Source organism: Nicotiana tabacum, chromosome 20 (genome assembly GCF_000715075.1).
Source record: "Nicotiana tabacum cultivar K326 chromosome 20, ASM71507v2, whole genome shotgun sequence".
Lineage (NCBI taxonomy): Eukaryota > Viridiplantae > Streptophyta > Magnoliopsida > Solanales > Solanaceae > Nicotiana > Nicotiana tabacum.
The window spans coordinates 24,473,019-24,498,562 of NC_134099.1; the positions used below are offsets into that span (position 1 = coordinate 24,473,019).

Below are 25,544 nucleotides of genomic sequence, written 5' to 3' on the forward strand. Positions count from 1 at the left end.
TAACGGTTTTCTTTGTGTTTTACTTGCCCTAGTTCTGTATGACTCGAGCTCCGAATAATCTCAAACCGTCCTTATTTCCTTTAAATGTTCTGGTCACCTTTCCGGGGTTTGATGATTAACTTTTAAGATTAGGCCCAAACTGTGTGCGCATGTTATGTCACTAGAATCGGCGCTGAACAAAAATAATAAAAGGAGCAAACAAAAAGATGACTGGAAATAATAAAAGACCGGCTTTTGCATTAGACTACCGGTGAAATGGTTTGGATAATAAAACAAACAAAACAAACCAGAATAAAATCCTAAAATAGCCTGGACAAAACTTAAACAAACCGCTATGACAAATGGAATGATAAGAAAGTTTGACACAAGACAATATCCGGACTACAACCCTAAGAATAATCTGGTCAACAGAAATGACAACAAAATAAGCCACCACAAGCTTCTCTCTTGCTAACCAAGGAACGGAGCGTCCTCCCACTTTATCAAAACTGGCATCTTAGCCACTGAGCTTCGCATCAATACTGCCAAGACCATTACCAGCTTCAATATCATCAACCTCCGTCAACAAGTCCCCAATAGGATTCGAGTGCTTCTGTTATCAGGCCTGATCCCCGCAGAGTGTGTATCATGAGGTACAAGTAAAGGATTCTACGCGATATTCTGGGGGTCATTGTCCGGCTTACCACAAACCAACCACCTTAACTTTCTTTGCGAAACAAACAGGTTAGAATGGACTCAGTTGGTCCTCATTATTAACAACATCTTTTTTTTTCTTTCTTTTTTTTTCGATTTTTTTTCATTCATTTTTTTGTTGTGGTCGAATCTTATGGAGATTGCCTACGTATCATGACCCCGCATGAATCAGACCTTGCGTAGTTCGGACAAAATGAAAGGTAACAACAATGAGACATTTTTTTTCTTTATCAATTTTCATAATAAAACAAACTAGGTTTCAAAGGTTGAAAGATGACCAACAAACTCAAAAATCAAACAACCCACCTATTCTAGTCAAAAGATTTATAACCTCAAAACAAAAAGGCCAGCTTCCTTTCCCCGTTTGACAAATGCAACCAAACGACTATTTTTGCAAATGTGGCCCCTTCCAAATCTCACATGAATTTTGAGGTCGGGGAGGATTATTTTATGATAATTTACAAACTTGTCCATTCTTTTACGAAAATAATCTTTCGACAACTGAAAGATACTCTAAGGCTATTTCGACAAGAACGGTTTAAGACACTACCGAAGCTGGCTCGGCTTATTTTGACCAAAAGCCCAAACGGTATTCACCTGACCGCTGACTCTTTGTTTTTTTTCTTTTCAAATTACAATAAAAACCTGGTGTTGCAAACACGGCTCTTCAGCGCCTCGGGGACGAAGATTTTTAAGGATGTGTGGTCAACTGGACCAAAATCCTAAAAAAATGACCCAAGGTGGCTGTTTATACAAAGTCAGCCTTCCGGCGTCCCTTTCGGGAACATTCGGCTATTTTTGACAAAAACAGCATCACCCGACATATTTATGACTCTTTTTATCGTTTTTCAAAATGGAAAACTCAATGTTGCAAACACGGTCTTTCAACGCCTCGGGGACGAAGATTTTTAAGGCTGTGGGGGTCAACTGGACCAAATCTTAAACATGACCCAAAAAGTGGCTGTTTATGCAAAGTCAGCCTTCCGGCGTCCCTTTCGGGAACATTCGGCTATTTTTGACAAAACAGCATCACCCGACTTATTTATGACAAAATTAAAACTTTGACATTTTTTTTTATTTATTGATTATTTGTTTTTGGCTATTTTAGCAAAATGGGATGTTGGACCCGATGAGGGTTGCCTACGTATCTCACATCCAGTGAGAATCAAACTCGCGTAGTTCGGGCAGGTCAAATATATATATATATATATATATATATATATATATATATATATATATATATATATATATATATATATATTTTAAAAACAAGACTCTTTTTCATTTTCATTTTTGGCATTTCATAAGCAAATAATAAAACCACTTTCAAAACACGACTCTTTTCATTTTCGATTTTGTTTTTGCTTTTTTTTTTTGGCATTTCATAAATAAAAAAAATTATTATTATTATTTTTAAAAAAAACAAGACTTTTTCCATATTCATCTTTTATGGCAAGACAAACTATTTTCCTTTTCTATTTTTTGAAAACAAGACAGAATAACGACTCTTTTTTTTCTTTTCATCTTCAACAAATAATAAAACAACCTATTCCCAAACTAAAATAAAGACTCTTTTCTTTTTCTTTTTCTGCGAACAATTTCCAAAAATAATGACTTTTTTTTCCTTTGCTTTTAGTAAAACAAACTACTAAAAATAATTTTTTTTTAGAGTTTCGATACTATTTGAACATTGTTATTTTTTCAAAGCAGAAGATTAACCCTATACACTGCTATTTTTTTTCTTCTTTTTTTCTCAAATTTTTCCAATATTCAAAACCGGTCAGCATGCAAGTCCAAAGCAAATAACATGCACAAGCAGTAAGTAGGATGCATCAGGATGGTCTTTTCTGTTTCAGGTTGCTATTCCTAGACGGACCCAACCCCTATGTTGAGTCCCCTAAGTCAAAAATGCACATGATGCAGATAAGCGTTCCTACTAGGGATCCGGCATGAAGTTGAGTTATTCTAGGTTCAGAACCTGGGTGTTTGTTCTAGACCTGGCTTACCCGAGCGGACAGCTCGAGCCGGGGAGGGGGGGGCAGCGTACCGGGAATACAGAAGCTTCACCGGCTTAGCAACTTGTCCGAACCTCGTTCTAAATTGGGATTTGACACTATACGGAAAAGAAGTCGTACGAAGTACACCCTTCTTCATGATTCAGAAGACTCAGAGAGAAGATGGGTTTCAGCACAGTTTATATACAGTTCACGTAATATCAAAGCGGTAAAAGGCAACCAATTAGCACATTGAGCCAAAACATGTAACAAAATCAGATAAAACCAAATAAAACAATTTATATAAGCTCGAATTTCTAACCCTGAACCAGTGGTTCTGGGCCTAATTCCCCAGCAGAGTCGCCAGAGCAGTCACACCTCCTTTTTCCGGCCCCGCGAGGGGTGAATGAGTTTTTTCAATTAAAGGACAATCGAAATGGGATTTGTTTGTTTATTTCATAGTCGCCACTTGGGAGATTTTAGGGTGTCCCAAGTCACCAATTTAATCCCGAATCGAGGAAAAGAATGACTCCATATTACAGTCTGCGAACCAGAAATCCGGATAAGGAATTCTGTTAACCCGGGAGAAGGTGTTAGGCATTCCCGAGTTCCGTGGTTCTAGCACGGTCGCTCAACTGTCATATTTGGCTTGTTTATCTGATTTTATACAATTATGCACTCTTATTCAAGTTTTAACTATTTACCGCTTTTATTATTATATTTTTAAAAGAATGTGAACATCGTTTAAAAACATGTCTTTGGATTGCGTCACATGAAATGCACCCGCAATCCGGAACACAGTTTTATTCAATGTTTTGGGATTTGGATTTGGGTCGCATGAAATGCGCACCCGAGTTTAAGAAGGTAAGATTAATTAAATCGCGCCTAAAGAGTCTAACGCGTTATTGTCTTTGGGGAAGGCAGTGAAATTCACTAAACAGTCCATCCCAAATTCTAAGTATTTATTATGACCAATTATTGAGGGCCCCGCAGCTTGCATTTTTATTTGGCGAGGCTCGTCTCATTATTTTTTAAAAGGATAATCTTAGCATGACTATATTTTCTATTTTTTGTTTTCTAAAATAAATGAAGATAAGGTCCTACTTTATTTACATACTTTCGAGTTATTATAGTTAAGTTTCGAAAGTGAGTTGTTTAAAGAGTTTACATGGTAACGCATGGAACATTATACATATAGACAGTAAAAGAAAGAAAAGACTACATTAAATTACAACTTCAAATCTTTCTCATTTTTTGCATTCATGTTTCGAGTGGCTTACAAGATGAACCAGTGTATCAGTTTGTGTACCTGGTATTTGGAAAGCAAGGAAAGAAGATGAAGATCAGTAGAAGCAGTAGTAGTGCAAATACACAGCAACAGCAGCAACCCAACAGCAACAAATTCGAACCAGATTCAAGACCCAGAAAACTTTGAAGAAAAACCGAACAACTGAATAGAACAAACCCAAAAGTTTGTAAACAAACTAAACAGCAACAACCCACGCGTGTATTAAACTTGAAAACTAAAACACGTTTCTCACTTTGTTTTTTTTTGTTTTCTCTTTTTAATCTCTCCAACACTCTCTTAGGATTTTCAGAATGTCTTCCTCTCTTTCTAAGTAAGACTTTCTAGTTCAAGTCTTTTCTCTCCTCTCAAGTCTTGAAGCCCTCAAGTGTAAAAATCCTCCTTTAAATGTGTCAAATGACTCTATTTATAACAAGACTCTTGTCTTGAATCCCCAACCCGAAATATTCCCCCAATTGCATGTTTTTGTCCCCACTACTTAATGTTTTCCTTATTTTAAACCCTTGTCCCCCATGCCTACATGCTTTTTCCCCCACTACATTAAATAAATATACCAACCCCAACCATTACATCTTGTCCCCCATGCCTAACATAAACAATTACAATATTCCCCCTACTACATTATGTCTTGTCCCCCATTATATTAAACAATTATATCAACCCCACCCCATTACATCTTGTCCCCCATGCTTAACATAAAGAATTATTCAAAATGTTCAATTCCAAAACTACCCCTCCGACCTTATTGCAATTACCATTTTACCCCGGAACGTACTGCAATTTACCAAACTACCCCATCAGCTATAACCAATTCACCTAATCAATCTCAACTAAAATAAGGCAAATATGACCAATTTCTAAACAAATTCAACAACAAATCACATGAACACAAATTGAACAATATCAAATTAATGTGAATAAATTAACCATATTGGGAACCAATCCTGGTTAACTTAGACCAAAAATGAATGAGCAAAAGAGACAACAATATTAACAACAAAGATACATGATTCAAACTAAATCAACAAGTCAAAAACCAAAACATAAACTCTCATTAAATCACTGTATTAAAAACGAACTGCAAACAAAGATGAACATGAATTGAATCTATTTTAAACAACAAACATGACGGATTCAAATGATTTAAACTGACATTAACAATTTCTGAAAAAATACATAACACATGAAACAAACTGAAGAAATAATTAATTAAACTTCAATTTAAATCTAAAAAACATTAAACTAACAATTTCACATGAACAAACTGAAAAATTAACAAGACAAATGAACACGAACAAAACAAACTTTTACCGATTTTAGATTTAAGAATATCAAAAACAAAATACGGACAAAAGTGAAACTCAAAACTTACTAACCGGATCGGAATGACGAATGACGACTGACCAACGACGAACTCGAACTATGTATGGACTGTTTCGACAAACCTCGACCAAAGCTCGAACAAACGAGATGGTTGAGTCTCATTTTTGGACTGGACTAAAAGCGACGAACCCAAATGTGAAGCAGCAGCGACTGGGTTTCTTTGGACGTAGTAGAAGCAGCCATGAAGTTTCTTTGAACGTCGTTGAAGAAAGTAGCCATGGGAGCTCGAGCTCGACGACGAAAAAGGAAGCAACCTGCTTGGCTTTTGGTTTGGAGCTGCTGTTCGACGTCCTGGCTGGGTCGTAGCAGAAGGGTGAGTTGCTAGGGTCTCGAGGGTGTTCGAGAAAACGATGGTCGAGCTGGGCTGCTGAAGAAGACGACACAGCGGTGTTGCGACGTGGTCATGGTAGACGTGAGGCTGATCCAGTGGTCGCTTGGTTGTGAGAAGATGAAGCAAGAGGCTGGGTGATAGTGGTTTGGGGTGGTTCAAGGAGTGAAAGAGAAGCTGCCATGGACGCTCGAGCTGGGGATGGTCGTTGGAGCAAGAGGACGACGATGGAGGTTGGGCAGCTCGTGCGATGGAGGGGCTGTGCGTGTGTGCGAAGGTGAGGCAGAGGGGGAAAGGGTAGCAGCCATGGCTGCTTGGGGTTTTGGGGTGTTGTCTTGGAGAAGAAGAAGAGAGGGTGGGGGCGGATAGTTTAGTTTTAGGGTTTGGGTTTTTTTTTGTTTTGTTTTGTGTTTGGGAAGAAATGAAAAAATGAAGAGGGTTTAGGTATTGGGGTTATGGGGCGGACCGGGTCGACCCGTGTGGAGATGGACCGGGTCATGGGGAAGGTTGGGTAATTTTTGGGCCTGTGGCTTGAATTTGAAGAAGAGCCCAATTCCGATTTTCTTTATATTTTTGCTCTCTTTTCTTCTTTTATTTTTCTAAAACTAAATTCTAAAATCCTTAAATTATTATTAAGTTATAAAAGCGCAAATTAACTCCCAATAACAATTAACGCACAATTAAGTAATAATTAAGCATAAAATTGTACAATTGGACATTAAATGCTAAAAATGCAAAATATGCCTATTTTTGTAATTTTCAATTTTTCTAAAACAAACTTAATTACTAACAATTGTAGAATTAAATCCTACATGCAAAATGCGACATATTTTTGTATTTTTTATTAATTTAACAAATAAACATGCACAGACAAATAAAAATAATTATCCAAAAATGGCACAAAAATTCTCAAAATTGCACACCAAGAAAAATCATTTTATTTTGAATTTTTTGGGAGTAATTCTTTCATAGGGCAAAAATCACGTGCTTACAGCTACCCCTCTTTGCTCAAAGAGACGAAGGGTTTTCGTGCAAAGATAAAGTGAACGATTTTTGCCCATCCGAGTACTCCGTGTGAAGCATTTTTTTGATAAAGATTTAATCGAACCTTTGCTTCAAAGGTTTCCTACATATCCCTGGCTAAAGGGGAATCAGGTTAATGTAGTTCGGGAAGTTTTGGTAGCTGGGACTACCACGGGACTGCAATGTTACTGTTGTTGCATGCTATTACCACTGCTTACCGATCTCCTTGTTACACCGTGCTTAAAAGAAAACAAGAAGCTAGGCTAGACTACGGATCATAAGATCTCATCTATCTTCAACTTGTTCTTGTTGCCTTGCTTTCTTGTCGGCTTGTGTTTCTTCCGGTGCTTTTCTTCCGAGAACTTGGGGATGACACTGGCCCTTTGCTTTTCTGAATACCAGCTTTCATCATTTTGCTCGGTCTACTAGGGATATGGCTTCCTTCATTAAATTTGTTATGCTGGGCATAATTTAATGTTCACAAGCCGCTTCTTTCAAGATGCGTCTTTTCTTCCTTTTGACTCATGTGCTTGAACTTGCGCTGGGACCTCTTGTTGCAACCTTCTGCTTTCCGGTGCTGGGGATTTTTATTGTTTCATGCTGGGGATTCTTGTTGTAACCTTCTGCCTTCCGGTGGGTTACTGATTTCAAAATCTGAAGTATAAGACTAAAAAGTATTCCTCTCGTTATACAGGTGGGCGCCTGACATGGAAATAAAATAAAATGTGTACCCTCATTATACTGGTGGGAGACCTAGGACATGAAATGTAAAGACTGAAATGTGTACCCTCATTATACTGGTGGGCGACCTAGGACAGGAAACGAAAAATGGAAATGCATACCCTCATTATACTGGTGGGCGACCTAGAACATGAAATGAAAACACTGAACCGAGTGACATTCTCGGACGATGAGTTGCCGGTAGAGGGTACAAAACACAACAGGGCACTCTACTTGACAGTAAAATGCGAAGCTTCAGTGGTCACTCGAGTACTAATTGATAATGGATCAAGTACAAATATCTGTCCTTTGGCCACTCTGAGCAAACTAAGGGTTGCTGATGATAGGATCCACAAGAACAGCGTCTGCGTCCGAGGTTTTGATGGAAGTGGTACTGACACAGTGGGTGATATCGTACTGGAATTAACCATCGGTCCAGTCGAGTTCACCATGGAATTTCAAGTGATAGATGTGGCGGTATCGTACAATCTTTTGATTGGATGACCCTGGATCCACGCAGCTAAAGCGGTACCTTCTACGCTACATCAAATGGTCAAATTTGAATGGGATAGACAAGAGATTGTGGTTCACGGGGATGACGGCACACATACTGTCAATGATGCTATTGTGCCCTTCATAGAGACCGACGATGATAAGGGCCCATGGGTTTATCAGGTTTTTGACGCAGTCTCAGTAGACAAGATCCTTGAGGGTAGGGGCCTTCCACTTCCCAGAATCACAGCCGCAACCTTCATGATAGCCTCAGAGATGTTGAACAGCGGGTTTGTACCAGGGTAAGGTTTGGAGATTGATCTGCAGGGAATGGTCGAGCCAGTTTCTTTGCCCAAGAGCCTGGATACTTTTGGATTGGGATTCAAGCCTACCGCAACGGAAGTAAAACAGGCGGGCAAGATGAAGAAAAGAGTCTGGGTCCTTCCTAAGCAAGTCCCACGACTGTCCAGTTCATTTGTTAAAGCAGGGTGCAGAAAGTTACCAGTCCTGGAAGTTCTTGGACCCTTGATCGGGCCGAATGGAGATTTGAATGAGGGCTTTGAGAGAATGTTCGTAGATGTCAACATGATAGAGGCTGGAGAGGGTTCTAGTAAGGCAGAAATACAGTTTGTTAGGCCTAGGGCCAATGTCAACAATTGGACAACTACTCCTCTTCCTACTTAGAGGGAGTCCTGGTAGTTGGCTCTGATTTTCCTTTTTGTTTTCTGGATTATTCCAGGGTTGTAATCCGGATTCCCTTTTATTTTAGCATTGCTCAACAAAGTGTGAAACCTTGTTATCCCAGGATTCAATAAAATGAGAAGTTTCTTTTTCATTCCTTATTTTACTTTTACTTTTATTTTAATTTTCGTTTCTTTCTTTTCTTTTCTGAACAGTTCTTTTCATACTGGTCTTAACAACATGGCATGAACGACGGATCGTCAACCTAGTCTAAAAGATCAATCTGATTCTGAATTAACCATACAAGAGGTCGATTATGATAATGAATCGGAATACGATGAGGATGAAGCCTTCGAGGAGATAAATAGGGAGTTAAGCCAATTTGAAGAAAAATCCAGGCCCAACTTAAATGACACAGAAGACATCAATTTAGGGGATGCCGGCGATATCAGAGAAACTAAAATCAGCATCCACATTGCACCAAATATCAGGGAGGAATTGATCAAACACTTATTGAATTTAAGGATGTATTTGCCTGGTCATATGACGACATGCCAGGACTAAGCACAGATTTAGTGGTCTATAAATTGCCCACTGACCCGGTATGCCCTCTCGTCAAGCAGAAATTGAGAAAGTTCAAGACGGATATGAGTGTAAAGATTAAAGAAGAAGTAACCAAGTAGCTGCAGGCAAAGGTTATTCATGTCACTCGATATCCTGATTGGTTGGCCAATGTGGTGCCGGTGCCGAAGAAAGATGGGAAAATCAGGGTGTGTGTTGATTACCGCAATCTAAACAAGGCAAGCCCAAAGGACAACTTTCCTTTACCCAACATCCATATCTTAATCGACAATTATGCCGGGAGTGAGATTGGATCTTTTGTAGATTGCTATGCTAGGTATCATCAGATTCTGATGGATGAAGAAGATGCAGAAAAGACGGCCTTCATTACGCCGTGGGGAACTTATTGCTACCGAGTGATGCCATTTGGTTTGAATAATGATGGGGCAACGTACATGAGAGCAATGACCATTGTGTTTCATGACATGATTCACAAAGAAATCGAGGTGTACATGGACGATGTCATCATAAAGTCTAAGCATCAAGAAGACCATATAGCCGATCTAAGGAAGTTTTTTCAAAGACTGCGAAGGTATGATATTAAGCTCAACCCAGCTAAATGTGCATTTGGGGTTCCATCTGGAAAGATGTTGGGATTCATCGTCAGTCGGTGAGGTATTGAACTGGACCGGTCAAAGATCAAATCTATACAAAATTTGCCACCGCCGAAAAATAAGACAAAAGTAATGAGTCTGTTGGGAAGGTTAAACTACATCAGCAGATTTATCGCTCAACTCACAGCAACTTGTGAACCCATCTTTCGACTATTAAAGAAAGATGTTGTGATAGAATGGACGGCGGAATGTCAGGAGGCATTTGACCAGATCAAAGGATATTTATCAAACCCACCTGTGTTGGTTCCACCTGAGCCGGGGAGACCATTAATCCTTTATCTGACAGTCCTGGAGAATTTGTTTGGCTGCGTGTTGGGGCAACACGACATAACACGAAGGAAGGAGCAGGCCATCTACTATCTTAGCAAGAGGTTTACAGTATATGAGGTCAAATACACTCAACTCGAGAAGACATATTGCGCCCTAACCTGGGTGGCCCAGAAATTGAAGCATTATTTGTCCTCATATACTACCTATCTTATTTCATGCCTGGATCCATTAAAGTATATCTTCCAAAAGCCTATGCCTACAGGGAGGTTGGAAAAATGGCAAATTTTGCTCACGGAGTTTGATATCGTCTATGTGACGAGAATGGCCATGAAAGCCCAAGCGCTGGCCGATCACTTGGCTGAGAATCCAGTTGATGAAGAATACAAGCCATTGAAGACGTGTTTTCCTAACGAGGAAGTAATGCATACAGGTGAGTTGGAATTACCCGATGAACCAGGTTGGAAGCTTTTCTTTGACGGAGCCGCAAATGCGAAGGGAGTTGGCATAGGCGCGGTACTCATTTCTGAAACAGGACGTCATTATCCTGTTACAGCTCAGCTGCATTTCTATTGCACCAACAACATGGCTGAGTATGAGGCATGCATTTTGGGTCTGCGACTAGCTGTAGACATGGATGTCCAGGACGTTTTGGTCTTGGAAGACTCGGACCTCTTGGTGCATCAGATTCAGGGTGAGTGGGAAACACGAGATTTGAAACTCATACCATATCGACAATGTTTGCACAATCTGAGCAAGCGATTTCGATCAGTAGAGTTCAGACACATCCCAAGAGTTCATAATGAGGTTGCCGATGCATTGGCCACTTTAGCATCGATGTTACACCACCCAGATAAAATTCACGTTGACCCATTGCACATTCAGGTTCGTGATCAGCATGCTTATTGCAACATGGCAGAGGAAGAAGTGGATGGCGAGCCATGGTTTTATGACGTGAAGGAGTACCTCAGGATGGGGATATACCCGGAGCAGGCCACCGGAGATCAAAAAAGAGCCATTCGGCGATTGTCAAGTGGATTCTTCCTCAGTGGAGGAGTGTTGTACAAAAGAACCCCAGATTTGGGATTGCTGAGATGTATAGACGCCAGTCAAGCCATGACAGTTATGACAGAGGTGCATGCTGGAGTTTGTGGGCCACATATGAGCGGATATATATTGGCGAAGAAGATTCTTCGAGCAGGGTATTATTGGCTCACTATGGAGCGTGATTGTATCAATTTTGTGCAGAAATGCCATCAATGTCAGATACACAGAGATTTGATTCATTCTCCGCCGACAGAATTGCATACAATGTCAGCACCATGGCCATTTGTTGCATGGGGCATGGATGTCATTGAGCCCATCGAGCCGGCAGCAACCAACGGCCATAGGTTCATTCTGGTGACCATCGACTATTTTACTAAGTGGGTTGAAGCTAAAACTTTCAAGTCGATAACCAAGAAGGCAGTGGTGGATTTTGTTCACTCCCATATCATATGTAGATTTAGGGCCCCAAAAGTGATCATCACGGATAATGGTGCTAATCTTAACAGCAATTTTATGAAGGAAGTATGTCAACAGTTTAAGATTGCACACCGTAATTCCACACCATATCGTCCCAAGGCGAATGGAGCCATTGAAGCAGCCAACAAGAACATCAAGAAGATATTGAGGAAGATGGTAGAAGGGTCCAGACAATGCCATGAGAAATTACCATTTGCATTGTTGGGTTATCGCACTACAGTTCGGACTTCAGTAGGTGCCACTCCTTATTTATTGGTATATGGAACTGAAGTAGTGATACCAGCAGAGGTCGAAATTCCGTCCCTCTGGATTGTCGTTGAAGCGGGATTGACGACGATGAATGGGTCAAAGCTCGACTGGAGCAGTTGAACTTAATAGATGAAAAAAGATTGGCAGTAGTGTGTCATGGCCAGTTGTATCAGAAGAGAATGGCAAGAGCATACAATAAGAAGGTGCGCCCCAGAAAATTTGAAGTAGGGCAGCAAGTATTGAAACGGATCCTCCCACATCAAGCTGAGGCAAAGGGAAAGTTCACCCCAAATTGGCAAGGACCATTCATTATAACCAGAGTGTTGTCAGATGGCACTTTATGTTTAACAGATATCGAAGGGAAATGCGTCGACATGGCTATCAATTCTGACGTAGTTAAGAGATATTATGTATGATTTCTTTTGATTGTAATTGTTGTTTGTTTGTAGTTGGCATTTATCGGAGAATGAAATGACGGAGGCAATTCTTTCTTCTATCCAAAAACTTTAACCTTTGTTTCCCCTTTTGAGCCTTATTTATTCTTTCATATCCCTCTTTTGGAATCAGTAATTAAAAGGAAAGAAAAAGAAAAAGAGAAAAATAATGATAATAAAGGCAAAAGAAAGTCACAAGAAAACAAAAGAATTGGGAACAACGTTTGACCTGATTCCTCAAAGAAGGATACGTAGGCGCCTCACAGCTCGGTCATAGGGTAACAAAAAAAAAAAAAAAAAATCCCCCAAGCAAGAAAAACTGGGGCAGAAGTTTGTGTGTATAAATTTTGGGAAAAAAATTGATTCCAAGAGTTGTAATGTTTTACCCATCAAAATTATTTTGAACCTCTTGTTACCCCTTTTCTTTTAACCATACACGAAAACCCATATTGATGTCCAAAAAGACCTCCCGATCAGTATCCGAGAAGTGCTAAATCAGTACAAATGAAAGTTGGGAATAATACTTTGATCCCCAGCAAAAGTAGAAGATCATAAGCTGGAAATGAATTGATAGCCAAAAGAATCCCCCCAACAGAGAGAGTTATATCGGTAGCACTCTGATCCCCATTTGAAAAAATAAATAAATAAATAAATAAAAACGAAATAAAATGAGAGAGTATTATCGGCGAAAGCCTTCACAGGCACCATAAGGCGACGAGAATTGAGAGAAATGAGAGTCTTTTTAGTAAAAACCCCTCGAAGGGCACTATGAGGCGACAAGACAAGATTGGCGGAAAGGATCCGCATTTGGCAAAAGTTGAGTGCATGTTTATCCCCAGAAACATGAGGGCGTCCGAAAGGTTGATGGATACAAATAGACTGGGTTGATTAATCCGGAATGCGTGACATGATCATTGGGAGCGGTTATATCATCCAGATAAGTACTTTTCTTTCCTTTTCCCCAGCATTTGTTCAGAAAGACTTCTTCTTTTTCCTATTTTTGATCATCACTTTTTTTCATATCTTGGTTTTTTTAAAAAAAACTTTACTTCCCCGGCATTTGTTTTTGAAAAGGATTTTCAGAGCTTACTACCAGTCACCAAAATTAACAAAATGCAAATAGGACAGGCCCAAAAGATAAGGCGGCAGTACAAAAAGAAGTTGGTTTCAAGAACAAATGATGAATGGGTCTAGACCCCAAGAGCGCAAAACTTTCCAGGGGAAGTTGGAGAAAACAGAAAGGCAACGGTTAAAAGGTTCTGAGGATCCCGAGCAGACTTGCAAGACATAGGGACAACCCTGACCAATTCTCGACCAATCTCCATAATGGTCGGATAACACAGGGCAGGGAAGAAAGAAAAGAGAAGAATCATCCCCAGCAGAAAGGGCACGACGACTCGCCCCGTTTTAAACTAACAAATTTTTATTTGATTTGAAGTAGAGAAAGGGAATATTACTGACAGCAGAAAGCCACTGTCACAAGGAAGATTATCAAACTGGGGCAGCAAATTTTTGTTTGTTTCGAAATTTTTCGAGAAGTCTAACACAGGTTTGAGAAAAGCGATATCCCCAGCAGTTTTTCGGGAGAAGGCAAAACAAGCTTTAAAGAAGGCAATGTCAGGAGGAAGGTAACACGAGTTTTAAGGGAGATAGTCTTTGAAGGAAGAATATAAACAGAGAAACGGTTTGTAGAGGAATGAAACATCAGTCTTACGGGAAGTAGTCCTTGGAGGAGTAAGACAACACATTTTTGAGAAAATGTTATCCCCAGTAGTTCGCATAGAAGACAGTACAAGTTTGAGGGCTAGTTTTGAAGAAAGATAATTCGGGACAGAAGGAAAAGGGTTGATAGCATCCCCAGCAGGAGTAGCGCAACCAACCACCATGATTAAACTCACAAGTTTCCTTTGTTTGAAACATGGATGGAAGCTAGGTTCATATCAAAGCTAGGAGAAGCATTTCCTCCTAAGTTTAGGTTTTACCCATAGGAGAAGCATTTCCTCCTAAGTTTAGTTGTACCCATAAGAGAAGCATTTCCTCCTAAGTTTAGTTTTTACCCATAGGAGAGGCATTTCCTCCTAAGTTTAGTTGTACCCATAGGAGAAGCATTTCCTCCTAAGTTTAGTTGTACCCATAGGAGAAGCATTTTCTCTTAAGTTTAGTTTTTACCCATAGGAGAAGCATTTCCTCCTAAGTTTAGTTGTACCCATAGGAAAAGCATTTCCGACTAAGTTTAGTTTTTACCCATAGGAGAGGTATTTCCTCCTAAGTTTAGTTGTACCCCTAGGAGAGGCATTTCCTCCTAAGTTTATTTTTACCCATAGGAGAAGCATTTCCTCCTAAGTTTAGTTTCACCCATAGGAGAAGCATTTCCTCCTAAGTTTAGTTTTACCCCTAGGAGAGGCACTTCCTCCTAAGTTTAGTTTTTACCCATAGGAGAAAGCATTTCCTCCTAAGTTTAGTTTTTACCCATAGGAGAGGCATTTCCTCCTAAGTTTAGTTGTACCCCTAGGAGAGGCATTTCCTCCTAAGTTTAGTTTTTACCCATAGGAGAAGCATTTCCTCCTAAGTTTAGTTTCACCCATAGGAGAAGCATTTCCTCCTAAGTTTAGTTTTACCCCTAGGAGAGGCACTTCCTCCTAAGTTTAGTTTTTACTCATAGGAGAGGCATTTCCTCATAAGTTTAGTTTTTACCCATAGGAGAGGCATTTCCTCCTAAGTTTAGTTGTACCCCTAGGAGAGGCATTTCCTCCTAAGTTTAGTTTTTACCCCTAGGAGAGGCATTTCCTCCTAAGTTTAGTTTTTACCCATAGGAGAAGCATTTCCTCCTAAGTTTAGTTTCACCCATAGGAGAAGCATTTCCTCCTAAGTTTAGTTTTACCCCTAGGAGAGGCACTTCCTCCTAAGTTTAGTTTTTACCCATAGGAGAGGCATTTTCTCCTAAGTTTAGTTGTACCCATAGGAGAAGCATTTCCTCCTAAGTTTAGTTTTTACCCATAGGAGAGGCATTTCTTCCTAAGTTTAGTTGTACCCCTAGGAGAGGCATTTCCTCCTAAGTTTAGTTTTTACCCATAGGAGAAGCATTTCCTCCTAAGTTAGTTTCACCCATAGGAGAAGCATTTCCTCTTAAGTTTAGTTTTACCCCTAGGAGAGGCACTTCCTCCTAAGTTTAGTTTTTACCCATAGGAGAAGCATTTCCTCCTAAGTTAGTTTCACCCCTAGGAGAGGCATTTCCTCCTGAGTTTAGTTTTATCTATAGGAGAGGCATTTCCTCCTAAGTTCATTTTCAAACATAGGAGAAACACTTCCCAAGTCTAGTTTCGCCATAGAAAACGCAAGTCCTAAATCAATAGTTGAAGTCAGGAGCCCGCCTGTAGAATGAAAGCTTTATTTGAGGAGTTGTGGAAGTCAGGAGCCCACCTGTAGAATGGAAGCTTTATTCGAGGAGTTATGGAAGTCAGGAGCTCGCCTGCAGAATGGAGATGTTAAGTCTTAAAAAGTAATTATTGAAGTCAGCAAGGCATAGAGAGACACAAAAATCCCCAGCAAGAAACAACAAAATCCCCAATGAAGGAGAGCTGTTCAAGACTCAAAGGAAAATAATGCAAGGTTCACAAGAAGGAAATAAGCAGTTCACGGTCGGCAGTCAAGGGAGAATACAAGTCGAGCCAAAGAAAGAAACAGCAGAGGAAACACAAGGCAACACCAGTCACTTGACCAAGTTTGAGAATAAATCCTTGTAATTCATAGATGACGGTTTAGTATAACTTCTTGTTTTTCTTTTATCATGGTGTAATAAGGAAGTTAGTCAGTAGCAGCAACAACAACAACAGCAGTAATGGTAGATCCCCAGCTCCATGGTAGTCCCAGCTACCAAAACTTCCCGAACTACATTAACTTAATTCCCTTTTAGCCAGGGATATGTAGGAAACCTTTGAAGCAAAGGTTCGGTTAAATCTTTTCAGAAAATGCTTCATACGGATTATTCCAACGGGTAAAAATCGCTCGTATCCGCTCACTTTATCTTTGCACAAAAACTCTTTGTGTTTTCGGACAAAGAGGGGCAGCTGTGAGCACGTGATTTTTGCTTCACGAAAATTACTCCAAAAAGAAATTAAAAATAAAACAAATTTCATCTATGTACAATTTTGAGAATTTGCGTGACATTTGGTGATTATTTTTGTCCGCAAATATTTACCCTTGCTGTGATTAATTAAAAAATACAAAAATACATGTTTCACGAACATTCAAGATTTATGTGTACGTCTTGGAATTAATTGAGTCACGTTTTATGGAAAAAACAAAAACAAATTACAAAATATGCAGTTTTGTTGCGTTTTGTCAGTCATGTGTGCCGTTGTGTAATTTTGTTTTAAATTAATTAAATGTTTAACCTTGTGTGACAATTGTTGTTAAGGTTTAACAGTGTTTTAGGATAATTTTGGCTTTACAAATTATTCTAGAATTTTATGGATTGTTAATTAAAAGTAGAAAAGAAAAAGAGTTGAAAAAAAATGAAAACTCGGATTAGGCCCAAAAAATCAGGCCCAAAACCAAGACGCAGACCCAGTCCAAACGCCTTGTGCCTGGTCCATTCCCACAATCACTGGAACGACGTCGTTCTGCGAAAATCAATCCCAGTCGTCGACCTTACATGATCCAACGGCTCATAATCCGTCCCCTTACCCGTTCCCTGAACCCGGCCCGTTACCCGGTTCGAACCGACCCCTACTTAAACCAAACGACGTCGTGTTGGTTAACTCTTTTAATCCTGGCCATTGATCTTGATTGATCCAGCGGCCAGGATTAAACCACCCACCCCGTATAATAACCCCAATCCCTCACCCCACGCCCCCAAACCAAACCCCCTCACCTACTGTTCACCATCGTCTCAGAGTCGAACCTTACAAACCCTAGCCTCCTTAGGACTCCCCCACCGTAAACCCGGCAACCACGACGCTGATGACCACCAGACTAACACCCCTGAATCACCATGACCCCCTCTCTCCAAATCCACACTCACCTTACTTCGAATCTTCCCCGAACGTCTCGAATCTTCGTTTGAAGGTCCGAGTAAAAACCAGATCTACACCTACCGACCCTAAATTCATACCACAACACCTCCTGACTTCCCTCGCACCCTAAACGCCATTGGTTCCGTTCGAATCTGACCGGAGCTGGACGAATCCCAAATCAAACCACGAAGAACCCTAAAAGACCAAAAGTTGAGATCTGTCCAAATTAAAAGATGATGTGGGGTCTAATAGACTTTAGTCGAAGTGTTTTCAGTTGAGAACACTCGATTAAAGTCCATTCGACCTCAAAAATGGTCGAGTCCGAGTTCGAGCCTGGGTCAGTTTTGATTTCGAATCCTTGAGGTAACTTTTCCCTTTCTTTTGTTCTCCTATGATTTTTATCTGTTTTCATGTTTAGTTTGGTTTATTTTTTATTTTTCTGTCAAGTCTGTGGATCTCCAGACCCTTTTTTTTGGGTCAAAATTTGCTTCTGTTCGTTTGAATGTTCTTTAAACTATACAATCAATACGAACAAGTTCGTCGATTTGTTAGTTTCGTATAAAGTCCCGATTTTGTCCAAAACCACTGGAATCACCCGATAGTTTGTGTGTTTTATCGATTGTTTGTTGTCTGTTATAGCTTGTATAGTCGGTTAAATAAGTGTCGTCAACTGAACTCGCTTAAAAAACTAGAAAAGGAGCACGATTTGCTCATTTCAGTGTGATTGCTAGCCTGTTCCTCTTATCTATGTAAGACTTGTATCAACATGCCTGTTCATTACTGCTTTGATCTTAGCCTGTAATGGTTGTTACCTGTTTGCATTTGGCTTTGAGTTGGTCAGTTTTGGCTCCCAATATGACCAACTCATTTCGTCTGATTGACATCCCTCTGTGATCTGATTTTGAGTTGAACTTAGGTTGAGAATTGGATATAGCTGTAGAAACCTAACAGGTCAACCTGAAATCAGTGTTGAGTTTAAGCTTATACAATTAGTAATCAGTGATTAGCTAAATTTAGAGGGGTTTTATATACTGACCATTAAAGGTTAGGGTAATACAGTAATATGCAAGGGTTAAGGGTAATTTTGGCATTTGACAGAGTTTAATTAGGTATTAATTTAAGAACATGTAAAGTGGTATTTAAAATACTATTAATCTAATGACAATGTGGAACAAGACATAGGAGCATGGGAGTTTAAAATGAATACTTTAATAAACCCATAACTCTTGATTAGAGCAATAGGACAAGCATGGGGAGCAAAATAGTTTACTTCAAGAAAAGGCACTTAGGCATGGGAAGTTGAGGGGGGGCAGATATATGGTCTGTTTGGGGGTTCGAAGCAGACCTTAGAGGTCTCTTGTGGGTTATAAATAGGCTCATTTAGAACAAAAAAGGGGGCTGGAGATTAAGATTTCAGAGTTGAAAAAAAGCAAAAAAAAGTGTTGGCTCTTAATCTTGATAAGTCAGAGTATATCGAGTGTGAGACAGGTTTTTTTTATCTGAAAGTTCATTACTAAGAGAAAAAAAACTGGCTGGTTTTGATCCTCAAATCCAGAGAAAAACAAGGGTGTGTAAGGCTAAGCTTTACATCAAAGAGCTTCAACTTGTCTTTTCTTTGAGTGTTTGACAAATCAGAAACTACTGTTTCTTGCATCTATCTGTGTCTTGGTACTGTGGGATTTCAGCTTGGTATTTTCTAGTTTTCTGTTGGTTGAGCACTGTTCCATTGGGTCACTATTTGGTTTACTGCTTGGTTTGCTGCTTGATTTTGAAAATTTGTCACTAATTTTTGTTGCTGCTGGCTGCTGGTTTTCTGTTGTTGTTGTTTGCTGTGAATGCTACTGCTGCACTGATCATTCCTTTTCTTCTTTTGGCTTTTCCAATACCAGGTACACCACTGATACACTGTCAATATAAGCTGAAAGTTGAAACATGAATATAGAAATGAAGAGCTGAAGTTGCCTCTTTCGAATTTGCTTCAGTTGTATATTGAACATTAAGTTGTATATATAATAGTTCATATCTTCTATTAGGATAATGAAGGTAGTCATCATGTATAACTAGACATCCACATATGACAACTTAATGGCTCATTATCTATGTATGCTGGTAGCTAGAAAAGAAGTGATGGTGTAGTAAGCAATATCCTGATTTCTCAGTTGTGTCTGTGGTTAGAATATCTTCCAAACGTACGTTAAGTATTAAATTGTCCATTGCTAGATAATCTCACCTCATTTAACAGGCTGCCTCGTTATAACTTGCAACAATACTATTAGAGTAGATAGCACAAGTTTACATTTCAGCCTTATAAATGTCGAGCCTGAGTCGAATGAACTAACCAGGCCCTTATCGAAAAAGAAGTGACGTAGGTCCAGTCAATACTGTGTGCGCTGGGCCTGGGCCCATAATATCCAAACGACTGCCCATATACGCGTTCATGTTTTGGATTTTGCGAATCATATTCGGAACCCAACTATAACTAACTCGTAAACATGTAAATAAAGTTGGACCCTTTTTCTTCTTTCATTGTTAGAGACAAACTTAATAGAAAACATAGCTACTATAAGACGACCTTTTAAAATAAAATGAGGCGCGCCTCGCCAAATAAATTACACATCGTTGGGGCCCTCAATAAACACATAACCATTGGTTAGACTTTGGAGTTGGCCGTTTAGTAAATTTTCACGGCCTTTTTCTAAAATAACAATACGTTAGTTTCTTTAGGATGCGTCTTAATTAATCTTACCTTCTTAAATACGGGTGTGCATTTATGTGACCCAAAAAATCTCAACGGAGTCGAAATGTCTCTCTAATCACGGGTACATTGATTGTGACGTGGTTCGAGATGCGTGTCCACAACGTTGCAAAATCCCTAAAAAAATAATAATAATGAATAAGACGAGCCTCGACAAACAAGAATACTCAAAGTGCGGGGCCCTCAATGGATAATTATTTCGAATGCATAGATTTCGAGACAGGCCGCATAGCGAACTTTACGGCTTTTCTCAAACTAACAACGTGTTAGTCTTTAGGCGCGTATTTAATAACGTTATTTTCCTAAACTCGGGTGCACATTTATGTGACCCAAATCCAAATCTCAACGAAGTCGGAACGTATCAAAAATTGCGGGTACATTTATGTGGCGCAATTCGAGATGCATTTTCACAACGTTGCAATTCTTTGAATAAAATAATGATAATGATAAAAGCGGTAAAAGAGTTATAATTTGCATATCAATGCACAATTGTATAAAAATCAGATAAACAAGCCGAATATGACAGTTGAGCGACCGTGCTAGAACCACGGACCTCGGGAATGCCTAACACCTTCTCCCGGGTTAACAGAATTCCTTATCCGGATTTCTGGTTCGCGGAGTGTTAAACAGAGTCATTCTTTTCCTCGATTCGGGATTAAACCGGTGACTTGGGACACCCTAAATCTCCCAAATGGCGACTCTGAAATAAATAAATAAATCTCATTTCGATTGTCCTTTAATTGGAAAAACTACTTCACCCCTTGCGGGGACAGAAAAAGGAGGTGTGACACATCCCGCAGGCATTTACATAATATTAGTGAGTGAGATATCCTAATATACAAGTCAGTAGAAAAGCTAGATCAAACTCAAAGCTTCAAATCTTCATGTATATTCATGCTTATGTTTTCAGCTTACAAATGACCAGGGTTACAGCTGTGTACCTGGGAATGGCAATATAATGAGAAAAGAAAGAGGTCAGCAACAGACTAGTAGCAGTCAACACAACAGCAATACACCAGCAGCAGTGACTCAATCAATGCCCCAGGAAAAAAAACCCTGAGAGGTTGTAAACCAACAGCAAACCAAAACTCAGACCAAAACCAATCAACCTCAGACCATGGGATGCAGTTCTTTGAAACAAAATCTAGCTCCAGATTCACACTTAACCAAACAGGCGCAGAACAGTTTCTCAAACTACTCAAAATGCTTCAGATTTGAAAGTGAACTGAAGCCTTGCTAAAAAGGGTTAATGAAACAGTAATCTAACACTCTAGACTCAAGTTCAAACTCTTAAAATTGAAACCTCACAAGCTTTCTGGGCTGTCTCTTTTAACTGACTAAAAACTAACCTCAAGATCCTCTCAAACAATGACCTTTTCTCTTCTAAAGTATGCCCAAAAGAACAGCCAGACCAGCCTTATATTGTATAAAAAAAAACCAAAATACCCCTGAAAACTCCTGTGATTTAATGTCCTACCTTAAACCCTTTAATCTATACTACATCTTTCAGCTATAACCAATTCAATTCGAATTCAAATGACCGTTCAAACTAGAATTGAAATCAGATCAAATGGGATCAACAGAAGAACAATGATTCAGGATAACAACTGACCAATAAATTCAGTTCAATGAACTGAATATACCAACAGGCTCAGTTATAAGTTCAAATATAACAACGAGCTCATTTTAATACAAACTTTAGAACACAAACGTGGCAGGAGGGAAACAGACAAGAATGAACCACAAATTAGACTATTATCATGCTAATCTAACATTCAAGTATACCAGAATAATCGACGGCACTTATTCAATCGATTACACAAATTATAACATATAACAATCGATAACAAACAGAAGCAATAACAAAATTGGACCAAATAAAATGTCTAGAAGAAAGAACAATGAACAAGACTGGATTATAACTAACTAAACACAATTGAACATAACCAAATAGGACAAGAAAGGAGAAAAAGGTACCTTAACAAAACAGAAACAAGATGAACCCAGGTCGAACCCTTGACTCGAACTTTTTTGAGGTCGAACGGACCTTAATCGAGTGTTCTCAACTGAGAACATTTCGACTAAGGTCCATTGGACACCCAAATTCCTCTAATTCGGACCAACTCCAGCCTTTGGTTTTCTAGGGTTCTTGGGGTTTGATTTGGGGTTCGAATGGTTCTGGTCTGATTCGAACCAAACCAACGGTGGTTTGGTGATGAAGGAGGTCAGGGAGATGTCTGGTATGAGTTTGGGACTGGTTGGGGTAGGTTTAGGTTCTGCTCGAATCTTTGATTGAAGATTCGAGAAGCTGGAGGTTGATTCGAGGAAAACGGTTAACAGATCTATAACGAGGGTGGTCAGGGGGTGCCTTGGTGTGAGTTTGGGACTGGTTGGGGTGGGTTTCAAGTTTTGCTCGAATCTTCGATTGAATATTCGAGAAGCTACAGGCTGATTCGAGCAAAACGGGTAAGGGATTCGTGGAGAGGGTGGTTATGTGCTCTAGGGGTGTTGGTTTCATGGTCATCGGCGTTGTTGCCGCCGGCTTTCAGGTGAAAGGGTTTCAGGGAGGCTAGGGTTTCGAGGGTCGTTTGGTTTGTCTCTGAAACAGACGATGAACAGGGGTATGGCTTAGGGGGGTGTGAGGTGAGAGGTTGAGCTTATATACGGAGGGGATGGTTTAATCCTGGCCGTTGGATCAAGCATGATCAATGGCCTGGATCAATTCATTTAAAGGAAACGGTGTCGTTTGGAGTAGTACTGGGGCAGGGTCGATCCGAGGGCAAGTGGGTCGGGTTATGGGGATTGTTCTGAGGCATTGGATCAAATGAAATGAATGGCCTGGATCTATTGGCTATATACGACGTCGTTTGGATATATCTGGAGATTGACTGGACCGTTCGATTGAGTGAGATCAACGGCCCAGATTTTTCATGCCCGAACAGTGTCGTTCTGGACTGGTCACAGGTGGACTGGATTTGGGATGGGTATGGGCTGACTTGGGGGTGACATTTGGGCCTGAACGTTTCCCTTTTAAACTGGCCCAGTCCGAATTTTTGCCCTTTCTTCTCTTGTTTCTTCTTTTCCCTTTTACTTTTCTTTATTTCTAATTACCAAAACTCAAAATTAACTTTAAAGAATACTAATTAACCCTTAATAATTATCTCCCAAAATTAAATCCAAAGACAATCACACAATTTGGACATTAAATCCTAAAAATGCAAAGTACATATTTTTGTGACTTTTTCGTTTTGTAAAACAAACTTGATTGTTTAATTAAGTCCTAAATTGTAAAATTAAATCCTAAATTCACATGCAACACATATTTTTGTATTTTTTCTAATTAAATTAGAAATAAACATGCATAGACAAAATACAAATAAATCACAAACAACACAAAACCATTTTATTTTTGAATATTTGGGAGTAGTTCTCATAGAGCAAAAATCACGTGCTCACATAAGAGATATTCTTAGATTCAAAGATGCATCCAGTTTAGAACGACCATTTGGAGGTAAAACAGTTGTTCTTGGTGGTGACTTCAGACAAATATTACCTATCATCCCAAAAGGTACTAGGCAAGATATTGTTAATGCTTTTCTCAATTCTTCTTATTTATGGCCTTGTTGTCAACTTTTAACGCTAACAAAGAATATGAGATTGCAAAGTAACGAAATAGGGCCCCATGTGGATGAGTTGAGAGATTTTTCAAATTGGATTTTAGCAATTGGTGATGGTATGATTGGTAGTTCAGTTGATGGCAATGAAAAAGTTCAAATACCAGATGATCTTTTGATAAAACAATATGTTGATCCAATATCTGCAATTGTAGAAAATACTTATCCTGATTTCACCCATCGTTGCAATGATATTGGATACCTCCAACAAAGAGCCATTCTTGTTCCAACTCTTGATATGGTGGAATAAATCAATGAATATATGATTTCACTCAATCATAGTTCTAAGAAATCATATTTGAGTTCCGATACAATTTGCAGCTCTGATCAGACTTATTCAGCGTTAGAACATGTACATACACTAGAATTCTTGAATACTATTAAATGTTTCGGAGTTCCAAATCACGTTCTTACTCTAAAGATTGGTGTACCAGTGATGTTATTAAGAAATATTGATCAGTCAGCAGGATTATGTAATGGAACAAGGTTGATCATAACTAGACTTGGAAATCAAGTTATTGAAGCCAAGTTCTGTCAGGACATATGGCTGGACAAAAAGTGTTTATTTCTAGAATGACATTGACTCCGTCTGATGCTAGAATTCCATTTAAGTTCCAGCGAAGACAATTTCCAATCGCTGTATCTTTTGCCATGACAATCAATAAAAGTCAAGGACAGTCATTGTCTCATGTGGGATTATTTTTGAAGAAACCAGTGTGTACACATGGACAACTATATGTTTCTCTTTCCCGGGTTACAACTAGAAAAGGATTAAAAGTTTTGGTTTATGATGACGATGGACAAATAAGTACTGAAGCTACAAATATAGTATTTAAAGAAGTTTTTCAAAATATTTAATCTGACTATCCAAAGATAATCATTGTTATTTTTGAGGTTTATATACTACATCTCTTGCTAAGATTCATGAACCAAATGGAAAAATAGTAACTCTTGCGTTCATTCCTGAAACATTTAATAGGTATGTTGTACTTTTGGATAACTTTTTTAATCAGTTTGTGATTCTCTGTTATTGGTTTATAAAAACTGTGAGTAGCTTATGAAAACCAATTCTTGAGACATTTTATGGATTGATCAACTGACTCTGAATCTTATGGCACATGTCACAGGATCTTAAGGCGATTTTAGATGGAGGAAGTGATCTTCCATTTCCTGATGGCCTTCTAATCAACGGTCGCGGATCAAATAGTTTAACTTTCACAGTTGATCAAGGTGATCAATTGCATCAACTCTTGCTAAGTTAACAGTGCATTTCTTGCTTTTATGTTGTAGTAACAAAGGATTCTTCCGATAAATTTACTTTCCAGGAAGGACTTACAGATTCCTGATATCAAATGTTGGCCTCACAACAGCTATCAATTTCAGAATCCAGGGGCACAAGATGGTTTTGGTTGAAGTAGAAGGAACTCACACCCTGCAGATATCTATGAGTCCATTGATATTCATTTGGGTCAGTCCTATTCTGTATTGGTCACAATGGACCAACCAGGGCAGGACTATTACATTGTCACCTCAACGCGTTTCACTTCACAAGTGCTAACAGCAACATCAATTCTTCACTACAGCAATTCTGCTGGAAGTGTTTCTGGTCCTCCCCCTGGGGGACCAAGTACATGAAGTGCTGCATAGCAACTTATCTGCTGATGTGATAAAAAAATACAACACGCAGATACGAATATTAGATAAATGCATGATGGTTACCATGCCTGAGAGCTCAGATTTAAGTAACAAGGTGCGTTATCTCATTTGTGTT

General features: G+C 39.3%; 1 pseudogene; it reads left to right on the plus strand.

The window, feature by feature from the left end:
• The first annotated feature begins 24,035 nt into the window (after positions 1-24,035).
• On the plus strand, positions 24,036-24,631 carry LOC142174300 (uncharacterized; annotated as a pseudogene).
• The last annotated feature ends 913 nt before the right edge of the window (positions 24,632-25,544 follow it).